Consider the following 20,723-nt stretch of genomic DNA (forward strand, 5'->3'; position numbering starts at 1 on the left):
CCTTAAAAAACTAAAATTAGAGCTACCATGTGACCCAGCAATTCCACTACTGGGCATATATCTGGAGAAAACCATGGTTTGAAAGGATTCATGCAGGGACTTCCCTGGTGGTCCAGTGGTTAAGAATCCGCCTTCCAATGCAGGGGACAGGGGTTTGATCCCTGATTGGGGAACTAAGATCCCACCTGCAGTGGGCCAACTAAGCTTGTGTGCTCTAGAGCCCACACACCCCAACTAGAAAGCCAGTACACCACAGCTACTGAACCCACTTGCCCTGGAGCCCGCATGCCACAACTACTGAGCCCACGTGCCCTGGAGCCTGTGCGCCACAACTAGGGAGAAGCCCGCGTGCCTCAATGAAGAGCCTGCACGCCACAGCAAAAGATCCCACATGCCGCAACTAAGACCCGATGCAGCCAAATAAATAAATATTTTTTTAAAAAAAGGATTCATGCACCCGTGTTAATTGCAACTCTGTTTATGATAGCCAAGACGCAGATCAACCTAAATGTCCACCAACATATGAATGGATAAAGAAGATGTGGTACCTATATACAATGGAATATTATTTAGCCATTAAAAGAATGAAATAATGCCATTTGCAGCAACATGGATGCTGGTCCATTATGGATGGACCTGGAGATTACCATACTAAGTGAAGTAAGTCAGTCAGAGAAAGACAAATATCATATGATATCGTTTATATGCAGAATCTAAAAAAATGATACAAATGAACTTATATACAAAACAGAAACAAACTCACAGATCTAGAAAACAAACTTATGGTTACCAAAGGGGAAAGGTGGGGGGGCGGATAAAATAGGAGTTTGGGATTGACATATACACACTACTATATTTAAAATAGATAGCCAACAAGGACCTACTGTATAGCATGGGGGACTTGGCTCAATACTCTATAATAACCTAAATGGGAAAAGAACTTGAAAAAGAATAGATATATGTATATGTGTATATATAACTGAATTGTTTTCCTGTACACCTGAAACTAACACAATATTGTAAATCAACTGTAGTCCAAAAGAAAATAAAAATTAAAAACAAACAAAAACAAGTAAGCAAAACAGTTTTTCCAGATCCTGAAAATGTTACGAAACAATAAGCCAGATACTGTCATAGGGAATACCAGTACAACTTAATTTATACAGACAGGCAAGAATGGCCCCTGGAGGAGATAAAGTCAAGGAGAAGACAGCCCTGCAAAAAGCCAGCAGAATATGCTAAGCAAAGGGAACCACTAGTGCAAAGGCCATCCAGTGGGAAAGAGTTCATGTGTTTTGGGAGGATTTTATCACTGGTTATAAAGTTCTGGCCTGCTTAGAAGCCCATGACCACATCATGAGGCCACAAACCAGCCCAACACGTAGCTAATCGACACATAGCAAACATACAGTAGTCCACACTTATCTGTGGTTTCGCTTTCCTCAGTTTCAGTTAACTTCGGTCAACCACTATCTGAAAATATTAAATGGAAAATTCCAGAAATAAACAATTCATATGTTCTACATTGCAAGTTGTTTTGAGTAGCATGTTGAAAGCTTGCACCCTCCCTCTCCATCCTGTCCAGGATGTGAATAATCCCCTTGTCTAGCATATCCACACTATATACGTTACCTGCCCTTTAGTGTAGGAAAAACATAGTACATATAGGGTTTGGAACTATCCAGTTTCAGGCATCCACTGGGGGTCTTGGAACACATGCCCCATGGATAAGGGTTTGGGGGACTACTGTAATAAAAATAATTTGGAAATATTTATTACACTTCATCCTGGTAAATATGTGGAGTCTAATATAGTCTAATTCTTCTGGTAAAGGCAATGCCCATTGGCATCACCACCCACAAAGAAATTCAATAGTAAATAACCATAAGGGAAAAAAATGAATACCCAGTTCAGACAGGGCAAATCTCACTTCTCTGCATCTTGCTTTAGTGTTTTATTCCCCTATCCCCTTCTTTTGGTGTCCTTCACAACCATACATTTTGCAGAAATGCCATAAATTCCTTCAAACCAATGGATGGCTTAGATCAGGAGACTTAAAAGAATTTAGAAGCAAATTAACCTCAAATTCACCAGTATCCTGATAAATAAACTAGTTAATTTCCCATAACAAACTGGCCTGCTTTATTGGTTTACTTACTTTCAGACACCTAGACTGCTCCTCCAGGACTCCCTTTTAATAGCTGTTCCCTTTACAAAAGCTTAGAATTCTCTTCCAGATGGCAATAATAACCACCATCCACACTAGGCACTACAGTTTCTGAAGTCGGTTACATATGCACTATCCTGCATCATCTTCACACCTTCTCTATGATGCAGGTACTAAGTTCCATTGACAGACAAGGAAACTGAAGCTAGGACCAGGACAAGTGATTTGCCCAAGTCCACACAGCTGTCAGAGCAAAGACTAAAGCCCAACTCAGGGCTCTTTCATGGCCTTAAGTAGGTCACGTGACCTCACAAGCAAAGGAGCCAAAATAGCTGTTTAAGTGGGGTTGCCAGATAAAATACAAGACATCCAGTAAACTTAAATTTCAGATAATGAAGAGTTCTAGAGTATAAATATGTCCCGAATATTGCATGGTACACACACTAAACAAATGTCCACTGTTTATCTGAAGTTCATATCTAATTGGGTGTCCTGTAATTGGATTTGCTAAATCCTACCAGTTAAATGGATGTGGGCTGTTCTTCCTTCTCACCATTCTCCACCTTTGGACCAGTCTATGTAGTTACCATTTCTTTCTCTTCCAGCCAGATTTCCTCTAAATAAGGAATTCTTTTTTTTTTTTTTTTAAACTTCTTTTTTACTGAAGTATAGTTGAATTACAATGTTGTGTTAATTACTGCTGTACAGCAAAGCGACTCAGTTATACACATATATATATATACATTCTTTTTCATATTCTTTTCCATTATGGTTTATCCCAGGATATTGAATATAGTTCCCTGTGCTCTACAGTAGGACCTTGTGGTTTATCCATTCTCGATATAACAGTTTGCATCTGCTAAGGGGGGTGTGGTTTTTGTTTTTGCAGAAAATTAGCTGATTGCCCGTAAACGAAATGAAATGTTGTCTTCACAGATCCGAAGGGCTTTTCGAAGCATCCGGAACACTCTGCCCGATATCCTCTACGTCTTTAAATAAGGAATTCTTAACCTAGAGTCCATAGACTCTCTGGGGACCTGTGGATAGAATTCAGGGGAGTTCAAGAACTCAGATGGGAAAAATTATCTCTTCACTAACCTCTAACTGGAATTTAACTTTTCTTTTGATTATAAACATAGGCAACCAAGCAAAACAGATCATATTACGGTTGTTGCAGATATCTCAAAATATAATTTATGCTCACAACGACTTCAAAATTACAGTCGTTATTAGATTGGCTGCTGTATCTTATTTAATGCATGATGCAATTTGGATTCCCCAGGAGGCAGATGAAGAGACAGAGTTCAGTGTTCAGAGGTTAATTAGGGAGGGCCTTTGGGATCCACACCTGTGGAAGGGAGAGGAAAGAAGCAGGAGTGGGCAGAGGGAGCAGTCGAGCCTCAGTGCAGCCCCAGCAGCCTCGGTCAACACCACAGCCTGCTCTGAATGTGAAGTGGACTGTCAGAATCACCCACATTGGCCGAGATGGCCAGGCCTTTTACTCTCACCTCTACCATCACTGGGGCTCCGGGCGTGACCTTGGGCGAGGCTGCTCTCTGCAACTAAAGCAGATATTGAAGGACTGGCAGCTGAAGGCCACTTGCTGATTGCACTCCCAGAATCCAGGGCAGTATGTCCTTCCTAGAAGGGCATCTGGGCAGTACGTTGCCATGACCACCTGGATGAAGGAACTCTATATGTATATCATTGTAGTTTATGTCCTACATTTGAAATCAGTTCCTAGGCTTCATCGGGCTGCCAGAGGGATTCACAAAACAAAATGGTTAAGAACCCCTGTGCTGTTCTCTCTCTATACCCCTTCTCCTTCCCATTTCTAGCCCATCACAGCACCACAGTTACCACAATCACATATCCCAAGAACACTTCTCTTCAGTCCCATACCTCAAACCCATCGAGGCTGCAAGTGGCCCTAGAAGGTCGTTTTCTTCTCCATCACTCTCTCCAAATCTTTCTCTTACTTTCAGGCCTTTATACATGTTTCTACTTTTACCTCTTTTCCATCTATACCCACCCCCGCGCCATACTCTGCCTATGCCTACCTTCGACACACCTCTAACTGTGCTCCCTTCTCTGAGCACTTCTCACACTGGTGGCCCGTTGCCTTCTCTGCCTTCTCCATTGACCATCAGCTCCACAGGACAGGACCATGACTACCTCATCTCTGTTGCTCCTCCAGTGCCAAGCACAGGGTAGGCATGTCATGCGTCTTAATGGGAAGAGAAAGGGGGAGGGAGGGAGGGAGGAAACCTGTCCTGCTGTGTCGGTCTCAATCATATCTCACCATAAAGGATTCTGGCTACTCTACCCCTCTTTTCAGTCTATACACTGGCTTTTCTTCCCAAAGCGTTGGTGCAGAGCTGTATGTTCACTGTTTTTACCAATGCACAGCTTCCACTGCAAGCTGGGCCATCCACCCCAGGTACTTTTCTTACTGGCATGTGTCATATAAAGGGACCCAGCCTCTGTGGTTGGTGATAACTAATAGCAAAATGACCAAAAGAGCATAGGAAAGAAATAAGGAGCTAATTTCCGGCTAATTCACCAACTTGGTGGTCATCCCCAACAGATTGACTCGGCTGTACTCCAAGAAATAGCACCCACTCAGTCCAAAGGGCACCACACCGTGAAAGCTTGCTCCTTGGGCTTCCACTGGAACCAGACAGGCCTATTCTCCCACTGACTGGCCATGGAACATCAAGCAAGGCTCTGGGCCTCCACTCCTGCACCTGCCAAAGTGAGGTGTTAATGCCTCCCATGCAAGGCTGTGGGGAACTGAACGGAATTACTTTCCCAAGTGCCTGGCTCTCAGCGGCCCTCACTCAATGGGCGCTTCATCATCTCTCTGTCTTCCTACCTAACCCTGCCGCGTCAGACGGCACAGACGTGCCATACGGAGGACAGGCACACTGTCTTTGGCTCACAACCTTCTGCAGCTTCCTAACCAGAGGTCTTGCTGGCACCTTTAATGTTCCTCCCACTCCCAGCCAAATAACCAGCCAACCAAGCAGCACAAAGATGTGCCCAAAGTGCGAGTACCAACCCAAGCTGTGAGAGACATTTGGGGAGCAGAACCAGAGCCTTCTTTTGAACCGTCGTTGCGCATCCTTCTCCAGCCCCAGCCCAAGCCCACGCCATATCTGTGGCTCAGGCAGGCTTTTCCGTCACAGAAAGAACAGCTTTTAGAAGAAAGATTGCCTCTTTCCAAACAGCATTCTCAGAGAGAAGGATAAATGTCCCACATGTTTTCCTGAATCTCACTGTCCCAACTGTACAAAAACTCATATTAGCTTCTTTAATCTACAAGTATACAAATAATAGAAAACTGAACCCTCCATATGTCAGGCAATGTGCTAAAGACTTTACAAATTTCTTATTTAATATAAAGTATTATTGCAAGTCAGTGAGCACTAACCATGTCCATCTTATTTACTGTTTTATTCCTGGTATCTAACTTAGCACATAATAAGTTCTGAAAGAAAGAAAGAAAGAAGGAATGGAGGAAGGGAGGGAGGGAGGGATGGAGAGAGGGAGGAAGGAAAAAAAAGGATATATGTGTGTGTGTGTGTGTGTATGTGACTGAGTCAATGAATGAAGGGAGATGATACTAATAAAATGCCTGGCACATTGTTGGCACTCAAGAAATGTAGCTTTTCCCACTGTTCTTCTGTTTTCCTACTTGATCCAGCCTCAGCAGGACATCTGGACACATCCTACAGAATCAAGGCCCCAGTTCACTTTGTCGCTGTCCCTCACTTCATAGATGAGGCTCTGAGGTGGCATGATTTGGCAAAGGCCACAAGGCCACCGGGTGACCAGGCCTGGGACCATGTCTCCCTCACTAGAAACCTCAATGTCTTAAGAAATGACTATGCCAAGAGCATCTGTAGGACAAATGGGTGTCGTCATTTATGCCCTTTAGTCCTGTTTCTGATGACCTGCCCCAGGCAGGTCAGAACTCAGAGGCCAAAGGCCCACAGGCAGCTCTCCTAAAACTCTGCGAGAGTGAGGCATTGCCAACAAAGTTTCAGATGGAGTCAATGAGGAAGACAGCACTTCCCTCCAGATATAATCTAGTAGGTATACCCTAGCACACAAAGTGCTGGCACACAACATCTCATTTCAGCATCTCAAGAACCACAACTGGAAGGCATTGTTATTATTATGTGTCTTTTACAGATGAGATGACTAGGGGTCAATTAGGTTAAGAGACTTCCCAAGGTCACTCAACTAATGCCTGGAAGAATGAAAACTAGAATCCAGGACTCCTGACCCCCCGTCCTGTGCTTTTCCTCTGCACTACATGAAATGGTACAAAATATTAATTAAATGATCATCCACATTCATATATAATTCTGGCATGTTTCCAGCTGAGATTTTCTAGCTGTTGATCCAACTCAATGGCATCCTTCAGTCCTCTCCCCTGATTCCTTCTTAGTCCCTGGAAAGGGAGAGTGGTGAAAGGAGAGTAACCGAGTCCTCATTAAATGCAAGGCTTTAACTCAAGGAAATTGTAGGCAATAACTTATCCCAATGCATCTACTACGGGGCTCTCCAGTGATAATGGCAGATGCTTCAAGGACATGAACCATAAATACCACACCCCAAGGTTAGGCCCCAGGAGGGTTCTCATGGGAGAACTATAGGTAGGGCTGACTGGAGACAGGTGGGACCCCCACCCCCGTGGTACTGAGATAGGTGGGACCCACTGTGGACCTGAGGCAGGTGGGAACCACTGTGTTTACAGCGTACCCACTTGTTGGTTTGCACAAGTTAGAGCTAGATTGGAGCTAACAGACAACTGACAATATGTATTTGGAGTCTTTTAAAAGTTCACATCACTTAGCCTAGTAGTTCTACTTCCAGGAATTTATTCAAAAGGTATGAATCTGGGATGTAGAAAGAAGCCCATGAATAGGAAGGACTGCATCACAGTGTTGCTTACATTCGGGGGAAAAAAACTTAAATTCTCCTACACCCACATGTTGAAATTCTCTGTAGACATTAAAGCCAATTACTAATGTCATGGGAAATGTCCAAGACAAAACAGTAAGTTGTAAAATCAGGACTTTACATAAGAAATACGGATAGATTTATGTACACACACTTTTCCATACATATACACATCCAACACTTATCTCATTTTAAAGACTAGACAGAAACCATAATCCAATGGTTAACTTTGATTGTGGGATTACAGGTCATTTTAGATACTTTCCTTTGTACTTTTAGTGTTTTTCTCCATTTTTTAAGTTCTCTACAATGAACGTTTATTCCTTTTTTAATTAAAAAAAAAAAGAGTTTGATTTTTGGTTTGTTTTATTTTGCTTTCTTAAGAGAGAAAAGGCCATTCAAGTCAGAGGCAGGGATAGATGTGAAAAATGAGGCCAGGTGTCTTTGAACCAGGAAGATCTCAGGAAGGAAGATGGATGACCCAAGGAGGCTGAGCCAGCCAGGCTGCTTGGAAATGCCACAGAGATCAAAGGCCACACATGGGTGACTTCCCTAGATTCAACATTCTTTTAAGACAGCAGATGGAGTCTTGGGTTTGTCCCATCCCATCTTAAAGTGGCCTGGTTGTGGAGCTGGAGCCTTAGCAGATGCACATGGCTTGGGGTGAGGTACCAAGCATGAGCTGAGCATCTGCTGCATGAGGTACAAGGTGCGGAGCGGGGATGAAATGTAAAATCATGGCCCCCGTCCTCAAGATGCTTACAGTCAGCATGAGGAAGTGAGATGTTCATAAAAAGAGGAACTGCCACAATGAGGCTCACTCAGATAACATCCTCCAGGACTTCCCTGGTGGCGCAGTAGTTAAGAATCTGCCTGCCAAAGCAGGGGACACGGCTTCAAGCCCTGGTCCAGGAAGATCCCACATGCCACGGAGCAACTAAGCCCATGCACCACAACTACTGACCCTGCACTCTGGAGCCCACAAGCCACAACTACTGAGTCCACGTGCCACAACTACTGAAGCCTGCGTACCTAGAGCCCGTGGTCCGCAACAGGAGAAGCCACTGCAATGAGAAGGCCACGCACCGCAACGAAGAGTAGCCCCCACTCGCCGCAACTAGAGAAAGCCCACGCACAGCAATGAAGACCCAACACAACCCAACACAGCCAGGAAGGAAGGAAGGGAGGGAGGGAGGGAGGGAGGGAGGGAGGGAGGAAGGGAGGAAGGAAGGAAGGAAGGAAGGAAGGAAGGAAGGAAGGAAGGAAGGAAGGAAGGAAGGAAGGAAAACAAAACATCCTCCAGACCCCAGTGCAAAAGTTCTTTCACCTCTAGGCAAAACAAAATACACCAACCCAATAAAAGGTCAAAAAAAAAAAAAAAAGTACATAGAAAAGGTGACACACAAAAAAAGGAGGAACACACAAAAATAAAACTTGTCCAAACTGATGACCGTTTCATCCCAAAGGAGACCCAACCTTTCTGAGGCATCATGCCACTGAAGAAGTCCAGGTTTCACAGCCCAGGGCCCCCAGATTCTGCTCAGCACCATCTGGAATCAAGGAGTACATTTCATGGAAGCTTAGCAGATTCAGATTTCTCTACAATTCTATATCCCTTTCTGCCAAGAAGCTGTTTTGAAAGATGACACTCCTTTGATGGGAATTTGCAGCCTGCCCCATTAACGAGGCTTCCCTCAGAAAACATTTTTAGATCAACCCTGTTCCAGATGCTTGCTCCCAATGACAAACTAGAACAAACTCTGCACCAGCTCAAACCTTTTGGAGCTCTTTAATGATCGGAAACGAGGGAAAATATTAGAACGAATGTGATTAATCCAAATATTCTCAACAACCTTCAAAGCAAACCGTTCCTCTTTATGCTGGGAAACACAGTTCAAGCAAAGCTGGCCCCTTTGGCCCTAATTCCTATTAGCCAAGCCAACTCCTTAAAAACAAACAGACCTTAGAACAATGGGCGGAAATGGAAGGTGAGGGGACGAAAAGGGAAGAGGAAACAGATACGTGAAAGAAAGGGGGGGGGGATTGGAAAACAGGCTGCAATTAGCATGTGCCTCATTTTATTAAAAACGGGGATTAGGGCTCAAATGACACAGCCCCCTCAAAGAAACCCTTTGAGTTCACTCTTGTGCAACCAAGAAGTCTGAGGAGACCTGAGGCAGCCGGCATCTGTGTCCTGTCTCCACTCGCAAATGGCCAAGCACCATCCTCACCATATGCAACCGCCTTTCTCTAGGGCGTGGAAGGAGGGGTGTTTCTGTTTCCAAACCTCAGAGCCATTTGCTCTCAGATAAACAAACATCTCCTCAGCCTTTGCCAACTTTGCCCAGCCGGAAAGTCAGTAGCATTTCAATTACTTCTGTGACAAGCTGGTGACAGGCTGGGGTATGATGAGTGGAGCAATCAGATGTTGTTACAGGAAAGAGGCATGAGGACAGAATAACAACAGAATGGTACAGTAATAATCACCATCTTGATGGCCCCCATTCACATAAAAGTTTTAATTGCCAGGATAACAAAATGAGCAAGAGCACCTGTTTGTAGTCAGACAGACTTGAGACAGAAGACCAGCTCCTCTGCTTTCTAGTGCTGTGACCCTGAGCAACTTTCTGGACCTTTCTAAACCTCGGTTTTCCGTCTTTAAAAGGTGGATAAGGGGGGCTTCCCTGGTGGCGCAGTGGTTGAGAATCTGCCTGCCAATGCAGGGGACACGGGTTCGAGCCCTGGTCTGGGAGGATCCCACGTGCCGCGGAGCAACTAAGCCCGTGAGCCACAATTACTGAGCCTGCGCGTCTGGAGCCTGTGCTCCGCAGCAGGAGAGGCCGCGATAGTGAGAGGCCTGTGCACTGCGTGAAGAGTGGCCCCCACTTGCCGCAACTAGAGAAAGCCCTGGCACAGAAACGAAGACCCAACACAGCCATAAATAAATAAATAAACAAATAAATAATTTAAAAACAATTATATTTGTAAAAGTTCAATTAATGGTGGATCACAATCTGAACACCACCAAATATAAAAACCAGAAAATCTATGTAAATTATTTAAAAAAAAAAAAAAAAAAGGTGGATAAGGATCTCTATTTCATAAGATCGTTTGGAGGTTTGCAAGAAATAATGCCTGTAAGGCATTTATACAACATTACAAGTATGCTAGTTGTAGTAATGTGTCGGTATTATAAGTAGTATTTTCTATTATTTCAGCTAGTCTTATGTGCTGTTTCATTTTGCCTTTACCTCACATAGGAGAGAAAGTTTTAACATAATTTGGCTGAAAGTAAAACAGAGACCCAAAAAGGCTAAATGTCTCTCCCAGTAAAGATGAGTAATTAATGGGCAAACAAGGACTGTGTGTTACTTTCCTATTGCTTCTGCAACAAATTACTACAAACTTAATGGCTTAAGATAGCACAAGTTATTACCTTACAGTTGCAAAGGTTGAAAGCCCTAAAATGATGGTGTCAGCAGGGCTGTGTTCCTTCTAAAGGCTCTGAAGAGAGAATCCATTCCCTTATCTTTTTCAGTTTCTAGACACCACCTGCATTCCTTGGTTCATGGCCCCTTCTGACATCTTCAAAGCCAGCAGCCTCTCGAAGGATCCATGTGGCTACACTGGGCCCATCTAGATAATCCAGGATAATCTCCCCGTCTCAAGATCCTTAATTTAATCACAGCTGCAAAGCCCCTTTCGCTAAGTTAACATCCTCACAGGTTCTGGCGATCAGGATGTGAACAGTTCTGTGGGAGGGCCATTAGTCAGCTACCACAGACTGAATCCTGTTCTGCAGAATGTAACTATTCGGGTTTGGCTGGGGTTTTGTTTATTTTTGTTTTTGTTTTGCTTTAAACTCTATTTGTTTAGCAAATACTTTGTGTAGGGCACATTTATAATTTATAACCTGCTCCTCTCTGGACATAATCACATCAGAATCAAGCTTCATTAGTGTGAAATAAAAGAGGTCTGTACATACATAACCTAAAACATCACTGAAACCCAGTCTTTAAATGTGAAAATGACCTTGGGAGATCATTAGCCAATACTCTTATACAGGGGCAAAGTCAGACCCAGAGGGGTAGTATGATGTCCCCAGTGTCAAAGAGTGAGTTTGTGAGAGTTTTGAGAGCTGAATTAGAATTGGAGGAAGAAAAGCAAACTGAGAGACACTTTGGAGACCGTAATCAGCAGGGTATAGTAACCAGCTGGAAATGGAGTTAGAGATTTGGAGTCGGGGTTCCTGAAGGTCACAGCATTGGGGTGTCATTCACTGAGCTGGGGATATATAGCGGAGGAAACATGTTTCCTAGGGAAAATAATGTATTGAATGTGTTCTGGAACTTGGACCTCTTTTTGTAGGACTGGCTTAACATCTTTGTGAAATTTCTATTACTCTTTCTCTTCATACTCTCTCACAAGTATGGGCATGAGGCTGTAATCTTCATCTGGTCATCACCTATCAGTGCTTTTTTTTTTTTTTTTAAAGTAATACACTCTATTTTTTAGAGCACCTTTAGGTTGCAGCAAAATTGAGCAGAAAGTATAGAGAGTTCCCATGTACCTCCTGTCCCCACACACGCACAACCTCCCCGATGATCCCCATCCTCCACCAGATATATGTATGATTGATTCACTTTGCTGCACACCTGAAAGTAACACAACATTCTAAATCAACTATAGTCCAACAAAAAATTAATTTTTAAAAAATCCTTCACTAGAACAGTACATTTGTTCCAACTGGTGAACCTGCATGACACATCATCACCCAAAGTCCATAGTTTTCTGCCATTATTTCTCCAAGCATTTTTTCTGTCCCGTCTCTTCTTCTTTGGAATCTTCAATTACATGAATATGAGATGACTTCAAATTGCCCACAGCTCCTTAATGTACTGTTCATTTATTTTCAGTCTTTTTTTTCTCTCTCTGTTTCATTTTGGATAGTTTCTATTGCTAGGCCTTCAAGTCCACTAATCTCTTCTGCAATATCTAATCTGTTATTAATCCCACCCGATGTATTATTCCTCTCAGACATTATTTTCAATCTCTAGAAGTTCAAATTATATTTTTTTATATCTTCCACATTTCTTCTCACCATGCTTACATTTTCTTCTACCTTCTTGGACATATGAAATATAGCAACTGTTTTAACATTGGGTTTTTCTCATTACAGATTGTATTTTCCTGCTTCTTTGCATGCCTGACAATTTTTGATGGGAGAAGTATGAAATTTACCTTGTTGGTGCTGGATATTCTTGTATTAAATATTCTTTAGCTTTGTTCTGGGATGCAGTTAAACTACTTTAGAGCAATTTAATCTTTTTGAGGCGTGCTTTAAAACTTTGTTGGTTGAGACCAGAGCAACCTTTAGTCTAGGGCTAATTTACCCTACTCTGGAAGTGATAACCTTTTGAATAATCTAGTCAATGTCTTATGTTTACAAGGTTTTTTCACTCTGCTGGTGGAAACACAAACTCTTTGCAGCCCTATGTGAGCGCCAGAGGGTTGTTCCCCTTGCTCCTTTCTGCTCATTCTTTCCCCAGCCTCAGGTAGATTCCTCACGTGCCTGTGCTAATCTCTATCAGCTGAAGACTAAAGGGAGGCCCTCGACAGTTCTCTAGAGCTCTCTCTCCTCTGTAAACTCAAGCTGCCTTGGAATTGACTCCCAACTTTCTCTCCTCCTCCACTGGGAGGGGCCTGTGGGCTGGAAACTCTCTCTAGGTTGCAAAGTGCTAGAGCTCTCCTCATTCATTTCTCCTCTTTTTTTTTTTTTTTCCATCTTTATTGGAGTATAATTGCTTTACAATGGTGTATTAGTTTCTGCTTTATAACAAAGTGAATCAGTTATACATATACATATGTTCCCATATCTCTTCCCTCTTGCGTCTGCCTCCCTCCCACCCTCCCTATCCCACCCCTCTAGGTGGTCACAAAGCACCGAGCTGGTCTCCCTGTGCTGTGCGGCTGCTTCCCACTAGCTATCTATTTTACATTTGGTAGTGTATATATGTCCATGCCACTCTCTCACCCTGTCACATCTCACCCCTCCCCCTCCCCATATCCTCAAGTCCATTCTCTAGTAGGTCTGTGTCTTTATTCCCGTCTTGCCACTAGGTTCTTCATGACCTTTTTTTTTTTTCCTTAGATTCCACATATATGTGTTAGCATACTGTATTTGTTTTTCTCTTTCTGACTTACTTCACTCTGTATGACAGACTCTAACTCCATCCACCTCACTACAAATACCTCCATTTCATTTCTTTTTATGGCTGAGTAATATTCCATTGTATATATGTGCCACATCTTCTTTATCCATTCATCCGATGATGGACACTTAGGTTCTCCTCTCGAATTCACTGTCCTGTGCTGCTTACTACTGAGTGTTTAAAAACTGTTTCATATATTTTGCCCAGTTGTTTATGGTGAGAAGATCAATCTGAATTCTTATTCCATCTGATGCCAAAAGCTCAGCTTCTCTGTTCACCAGTGCCGAATCGAATCTTGGAGACAGAGTTTTGGGTGAAGTAGAAAAGAATAGCTTTATTACTTTGCCAGGCAAAGGGGGACCCAGTGGGCTCCTGCCTCGAAAAACTATGTATCCCCAACTTGGAGAGGGTAGTGAGAAGTGTTATAGTAATGGTTCAAAGAGGGCGTGATCAGCTTGTGGACATTCTTCTGATGGGTTGGTGGTGAGATAAGTAGGAGTCAGCATCATCAACCTTCAGGTCTAACCAGTCTGGGGTCTACATGCTTGAGGGCAGCACACCATAGTTAACTGTTAACTTCTCCCACCTGGAGAGGTGTTTCAGTATCTGCAAAACAGCTCAAAGGTATTCTTGTGTGTATCCGTTGATGGGGAATCAGGACCCTGCCCCAAGGCTGCACTATTGTTTCTCTTGACTGTTGGTTTCTCCCTTGTCTCGCATCCCCTCCCTTCTTTAATTAACAACTGCTTGAATCTGCCCGTTGGAACTCAAGGAAGGTCATGGAGGCTGAATGAATCCTAGTTCCTGTAATCAAAGAAATGGGGGACACAGAGAGACTTTTGTCCACAGGAGCCCCGTAGGGCCCTGCTCGGTATCACATTGTGTCTAGCAGCAGAAGTCCTTTGGTATGCACTTTTGAATACTAGAATTTGGGGTGGCTTTCTTAGACGCATTCAACCCATCTCAACCCTGTATTAAAATTCTAAACAACACTGCTGATGTTATTAATAATTACAATATGATGCCAAAATACCCATGCCCCACACTATCCATTACCACACTAAGTCTCCTTTCAACACCGTATTTAAGTAGAATTGTTTACTACCTCAGCCTCTTACTCATAAAACAAAGTTCTCCTGTGTTTTAATACCTAACATTTCTTTGGCACAAGATTTGCACAGCACCAGGCCTCTTACCCCTTGCTCTCTGAGGGTTGTACCCCTCTCTACATTACGTGCCATAGCACACTAAGCTGAACAATATGACAATCAAACAAGCATCATCATAACATTCCTCATCCTCACCCAGAAGGGCCTATAGCCCTCAGCCTCTCATGTAACAAAATCAAATCCAAGATTCAACCCTAAAAATACCTTGCTCTTTTGAAGCAAACCGCTTTGGAAGTCTCACAAGATTTTCAAAGAGCATTTCCAGACTGCAAGTTCCAGTGTTGAGAACTGCAGCCTTACAGAATTGCAGGGATGTTTGAAGCCCTGCCCATAATTCCAGGAAACACCCTTTGTATATGAGCTCCTTTCCCACACACATGTGAGAATGAGGCTATGACCCTGGAAACTGAACACAGGAAAACAGAAACCCTGCTGAAAATATTCCTGCACTGACATTAGACACAAAAACACCCATAGGCTTGATTTGCTGTCACAGTCCAATAAAATAATAACATGTAAGCATTTCAAAACGATTCCATTGACGTTCTCGCTTGATCCTGACAACAAGTCTGTAAGTAGGAGAGGCAGGCCGCACAGTTCCCAGCAAAAGATGAGGGAAGTGAGCCTCACATAAGTTACATGATGTGAACAAGGTCAGATGGCTACTTGGTGGCAGAGTAAGACCTTGAACTTCTAGGGTCTTCTAACTCTAGGTCAAGAACTCTTCCCGTTGTGCCCTGCTTCTTCTCTTCCTGTATCAGAAAACAACCTCCAGATTTCGTGTGGATCCTAGACCAGGGCTTCTCCACAGCGGCTCCATTGTCATTTGGGGCTGGATAATTCTTTTTAGATGTGAGGGTAGGGGCAGTCCTGTGCATTGTAGGATATTTAGCAGCACCCCTGGCCTCCACTCACTAGATGCCAGTAGCATCTGCCCACCCCTACACTTGGCAACCAAAAATCTCTCTAAACGCTACCATTTTGTCTAATGTGCTCAGTGGGGGAGGAGGGGAAGGGGAGGAAAAAAAAAGCACCCCTCAGCTGAAAACCACTTTCCTTGATGATGCCCAAGAATGCTGCCCACATGTTTGAGGGGGTGGCAGGGACAAAGTTTGTTCCGTAAAAGGAGAGACACAAAACCAAAAGAGGAACTTGTGCTTATGCCAGTGAGTCTGGGACCTGAAACTCAGCAGTGAGGGACTGAGAATTGTACAGCACCTGGGAGTTATCTAAAAGGTTCTCTTCTTGGCCACACCCTGAAGTCACCTTTTTGTGTTCTCACTCCCCTCCGCTTGAGGCTCAGCCAACTCTGAGTAACCCAAACTACTTTCCAAGGAGACATTTGCAGGAGGCAACACAGAATTAGTTAACCTGACCAGAGGCAGTATGGCATAGTAGTTAAGATGCAGGCTCTGTTCATGCAATACCGCAGATGAACCACACATACTGTTGAGCGGAGCCAGGCACAAAAAAAGCACATGCTGTATGAACCCACTTACGTGAAGTGCAAGAACAGGCAAAACTAATCTCTGATGATGGAAGTCAGAACAGTGATTACGTCTGTGGTGGTATTACCTGGAGATGGGTTTCAGGGAACCATCTGGGAATGGAAATGTTCTGTCTTGCTCTAGGTGGTGGCTACATAGGTTGTAAACAGAGGTAGAAACTCAAAGCTCTACATCTAAAATTTGTGCACCTTACTGTGCATGAATTATACTTCAGATAAATAAATAAGCTTTATCACCTCCATAAAGAATGTCCACTCTGGAGCCAAACTGCCTGGGTTTGAGGAGGACTCTCCTACCTCAGAGTGATTTGTGAGAGGTTAGTGAACTGCGTGGGGCACAGGAAGTACGCAGTGAGTATTAGCATCATTACAATTAAAGGGACCACACTTCTAACCAGCCAGGCAAATCTACGGATTAGGAGAGGTGCTTCTGAGCCCCTCTGTGGTCCCCTCCGCCCACCCCGCCACTACACTAAACACAGAATAGTCCGTGTGGTTGAGACATGACAACTCAATTAATCCCCCTCCTTTGTAAGTACCTCCACCCCAGTCAACAAGACAGGCATATCTGCCATTATTCTGTCTTGTTTAGCTCCCCGCCGCAAATTCTCTTGGGAAGCCTGCTTAGGAACTGCCCGTTTGCAGAGCTCTTCATCAATAGACTGAATATTTACAGAACACAGCCGTTCTGATCAGCTTGTTTCACTGGAGACTGGGGTATTGTACTGTGTCTCCTTCTGAGTTATTCTTGGCAGGAGCAGCCCTCGCTCTTATCATCCGTTTCTTTACATTTTAAGGCCTCGCATAAGAAGAACTAGAGTGAAACAGATGAAATGAGGAACGGATGGGATCGCTCTGTACCTTTCCCCCAACTGTTTCTCAGTGGATTTACCACAGTATCCTTGGTGCTGTTTGTTCCTTGGTATCTTTCATTCTTTTCTTTGGAAAGTGGCTCAGTCAGTAGGAAATAAACAAACACGAGAGTGTGAAGAAAGAGCATTCGCTGATGTGTCAGGAAACTTGGGTTCTAGATCCATTATCCAGATGTGTGACTGATTTACATGTGTTTTAACCTTTCTGCACCAGAGTTTTTGTTTTGTTTTAATCTGTTAAATGAGTGATTGGTCTAGATTTGTGGTTTATGAACATATGTCAGCCATGGAAGCCCTCCTACAAACAAGATTTCCAGCAAAAAAAAAAAAAAAAAAAAAAAAAAAACACATTAAAACCTGAAAGCAGTGTTGTTTGGGTTAAAACAGAGATGGACATCAGGAACCTGCCCTCAACTTCTACATCCCCTCGCACCTACACAGCAGCCCCCAAAGTACCTCCACAGGTACTTTGCTAGTTTTTAATGGGAAACATCTTGGGCTTGGGATCCTAGGAACACAATTTAAAAACCATTAAATTTTATCTTCTTTTAAAAAGTCGTTTCCCAGCCAGCTACAATACTGTTCTACAGTGCCCCCATTTCTATTAATTCCACAAATGTTAATCAACAGACCCTCTTTACTTTAATAAAACCCATAAGTAAAACTCTATATGACATATCTGCATAGAAAAACCTGGAAGGAAATACACCAAAAAAGTAAGGACAGTGGTCATTTCTGGGAGATGAGACTATCACAGCAATGACTCCAACAGGATGCTGTATAGTTCTCACTTTCTGGCATCACCACCCATAACCAGCATCTGAGAAGACCCTTGTACCTCTGTGTTGGGCTGCACCCCGCAGGCCTGCAGGTCCTGGAGCAACACCCGCACCGTGTACGGCCTACAGCAGACAAGATAAGACAACGATCTTCGCTACTCAGGAGAAAAGGAGGCTACCATTTATAGGGGGAATTGACTTCAGGTGGGCTCATCAGTTACCAGGGAAACCAGGACTGGGGCATGTCCCTCACAGCCCCTCAGGTTAACAGCCATCATGAGGCAGATGTTTCCCTTTAAAAACTAGCAGGTGGGAGCCGTTCTGGCCTCAGGATTTGAACAATCACTAGCTGGGGCAGTGGGCAAGCGCATTCATGTGACAGGGTGTAGGTGAAGCAGGCACTGGTCGAGCAGGGGATGTACAGAGAGCAAGACAACAGCCATCTTGAGTGGCCTGACCCTACAGTCTCACAGTGCCCAGCCTGTGTCCCACCACGAGGCCTTGCCTTCATTAGGGCAGCTAGCACTGGCCTTCCAGACACACATGAATGTGCGTGCCGCTCTACAGGATACAGGCACGACGGAAAACAGTCCTCAAACAGGATTTCCTCAAGTGTGACCCATGAGATATCAGTCCCAATCCACTAAAAGGAATGGTGAGGGCAACAGGGGCGGCCTACCCCTACCCCAAAGTACGGTTGACCCTTAAACAACACTGGTTTGAACTAGACGGGTTTGAACTGTGCAGGTCCACTTATATGTGGATTTTTTTCAATAAATATAGTACCCGTACTTTCATTTTACAGATCTTTGAATTAACTAAGTGTAGGGGAAAGTTTGTGTTCAATTAGAGGTCATACTATGTGGAATCAAAAGAACTAGGGTTTGAATCCTGATTCTATCCAAACTGTTTCAGCTTCCTGCCCTTGGCTGAGTCATTTATCTACCCCTTTGTTTTTGAGACAGAGATAGCAGTACGCAGATTTTCTGCTGCACAGGGCATTGGTACCCCAAGCCCCCACGTTGTTCAAAGGTCAACTGTAATTGAGTTTGAGAACCACTGCATATCATTTGTCCCTACTAGAGATTAAAGGCACAGTAAGTAGCATCTTAACGTCTCTGGCCAGCAGGAAGCCTGATTAATGTTGCTTAATACAACATTTCCCAAATTTATTCAACTACGAAACTCTTTTTCCCCCCGACAACCCCTATTAATAGTTCATCAAATTCCCATATGAGAACAGGCTTCACAAAGGCAGTTTTTAAAAACTGAATTGTAAGGCTTGAAATGAGGAATTAACAAAAGAGGAAGGGAAGAGAGGGAAAGAGACTGGTTCAGGGTCTGGAGAACTTCAAGTTGAAGACAAAACAAAGGACCATCTATGATGCCAAAGAATGTCCGGAACTTTCTTCTTATCTACAAGTGCCTTTTTTCCAGCTCATTCCTAGAGAGTAAACAGAGGTGGGGATTACTGTGTTAGTAGTTTAACAGCTCATGACCACTAGAAGGGGACTGTTGGTATTAGAAGTGACATAGTGTGGAGTCCCTGCCTTTACCCTCCTCTTTCTCTCACTGCTGGCTGACTGTGACACATCTTTCCCTAGGAAGAGCTGAAAAATTAAATAATCCTGGTAGTTCAATTCAGCAAACACCCACCTCTGCAGCAGCCTTGTTAACACAAGTGCCAGGAGCATGCAGAGGCCTAAGGCACGTACCACTCAGAGCCGGTCATGAAGTCAGCAAGGAGACAAAGAATCCCTCCCTCAGGGTCTGCACAGCGGTCTGGGGAGCACACAGAAGGGGCCCCTCTCCTGACTAGCTGTCAGAAGTTTCCTAAAGCCTCCACCCTAAGCACGTGTTCTCATTCCTTCCAAATGGGGGCTGAGGCATAGGAAGGGGAGAGAGAACTCCCAGCAGAGGGAACTGTGAGAGCAAAGTCGTGAAGGCAGGAGAAAGCAGGGTTGCCCAGGGCCTCCAAGCAGCTCGGACTGGGGCAGAGTGTTTGGCAGGCTAGAGAAGGATGGACGTGCCAGGAAGCAATCACGTGTGTTACTGCTGCAGTGAGTGGTAGTTGCTGATGGTAGGAGGGCAAAAAAGAAGAGGGAGGAGTGGGAGATGACTTGGGGTGGGGATGGGGGGGTCTCAAGTGCCTGGAAGAAGAGGAATGTGGGAGCAAGATGAGGAAGTCAGCAAAAGCTGGTTGGAGGTAGGAGGTGGAAAGACAAGTGCAGTCCTCGACAAGTTGAGCAGGGTATATAAGAAGTCCAAGTACTGATGGAGATTATAGTAGTGATGATGATGATGGTGATGGTGATGGCAACGAAGACGACTGTAAACTCTCTCTCTACCTCCTTTCTCTCCTGGCTGTGGGAGTTGGTGGGGGGGGGAAGCAAGAGAAGACAATGATCAGAAAAGAGAGTTGTGTCTTCTCTAGGGAACACCTGGGGGCAGGTAGAGCTGATGGGAGCTTCTCCATCCATCCCTGTCACTTTCCCCCTGCCCCCCATTCATCCTTCTGCAGGATGACATACTGGGCTGTTCCAGCTGGGTCCTGCACCACCACCCCTAGCACCCCGGTGGTCCATATCCAAGACATCTCCTCACCACTCTCCTTCCTCCCCATGACTTGCCTAGGACTGGCCCTAGCGGCCTGACCCCAGCCCCTTATGGGGTGATTCCACCCTCCTTCTTCTGGCAGGTATGGTCCAGAGTGGCCACCACCTGTGCTTCCTCCACCCCCCAGCTCCCAAGAAGCCTGGGATGAGCCATCTCCTTGCAGATTCAGAGAACCAGTAACACTACGTACAAAACAAAGCCATACTGAAAACAGAATAGCAAGACACCCTCCTCTGAGGATGCATTATCCTGAGGGTAGATGTTGAATTCCAGTAACATATTCCCTGGGATGTTTTCAAATCCAGACACACTGGTGCCTTGTTCCAGCCTCAAGCTGGGCAAAGGCCAGGGGCTCACCTCCAGCCTCCGACAGGCTCTGGCTGCTGCCCCTGCTCAATCCTGGCGGGCAGCAGTTAACAGGCCAGTCTTG

General features: G+C 44.4%; 1 protein-coding gene and 3 long non-coding RNA genes across 5 annotated transcripts in view; 3 read left to right on the forward strand and 1 right to left on the reverse strand.

Annotated features, from left to right (window-relative positions):
- LOC309626862 overlaps nt 1-20,723 on the forward strand; it is an 844,624-nt gene that overhangs the window by 644,898 nt on the left and 179,003 nt on the right. The window lies entirely within an intron of this gene.
- The window catches only part of LIPC (lipase C, hepatic type), a 177,675-nt gene that overhangs the window by 103,923 nt on the left and 53,029 nt on the right, over nt 1-20,723 (forward strand). The window lies entirely within an intron of this gene.
- On the forward strand, nt 3,166-17,254 carry LOC309626867. The gene is made up of 2 exons (XR_014243458.1): nt 3,166-9,803; nt 10,219-17,254. It is a non-coding gene; the product is annotated as an uncharacterized lncRNA (long non-coding RNA).
- Nucleotides 12,925-19,804, reverse strand: LOC309626857. The gene is made up of 2 exons (XR_014243448.1): nt 14,724-19,804; nt 12,925-14,154 (listed from the first exon to the last, which is right to left on the reverse strand). It is a non-coding gene; the product is annotated as an uncharacterized lncRNA (long non-coding RNA).

This window comes from Balaenoptera borealis (assembly GCF_965194805.1).
Source record: "Balaenoptera borealis genome assembly, chromosome: 3".
In the NCBI taxonomy this organism is placed as follows: Eukaryota; Metazoa; Chordata; class Mammalia; order Artiodactyla; family Balaenopteridae; genus Balaenoptera; species Balaenoptera borealis.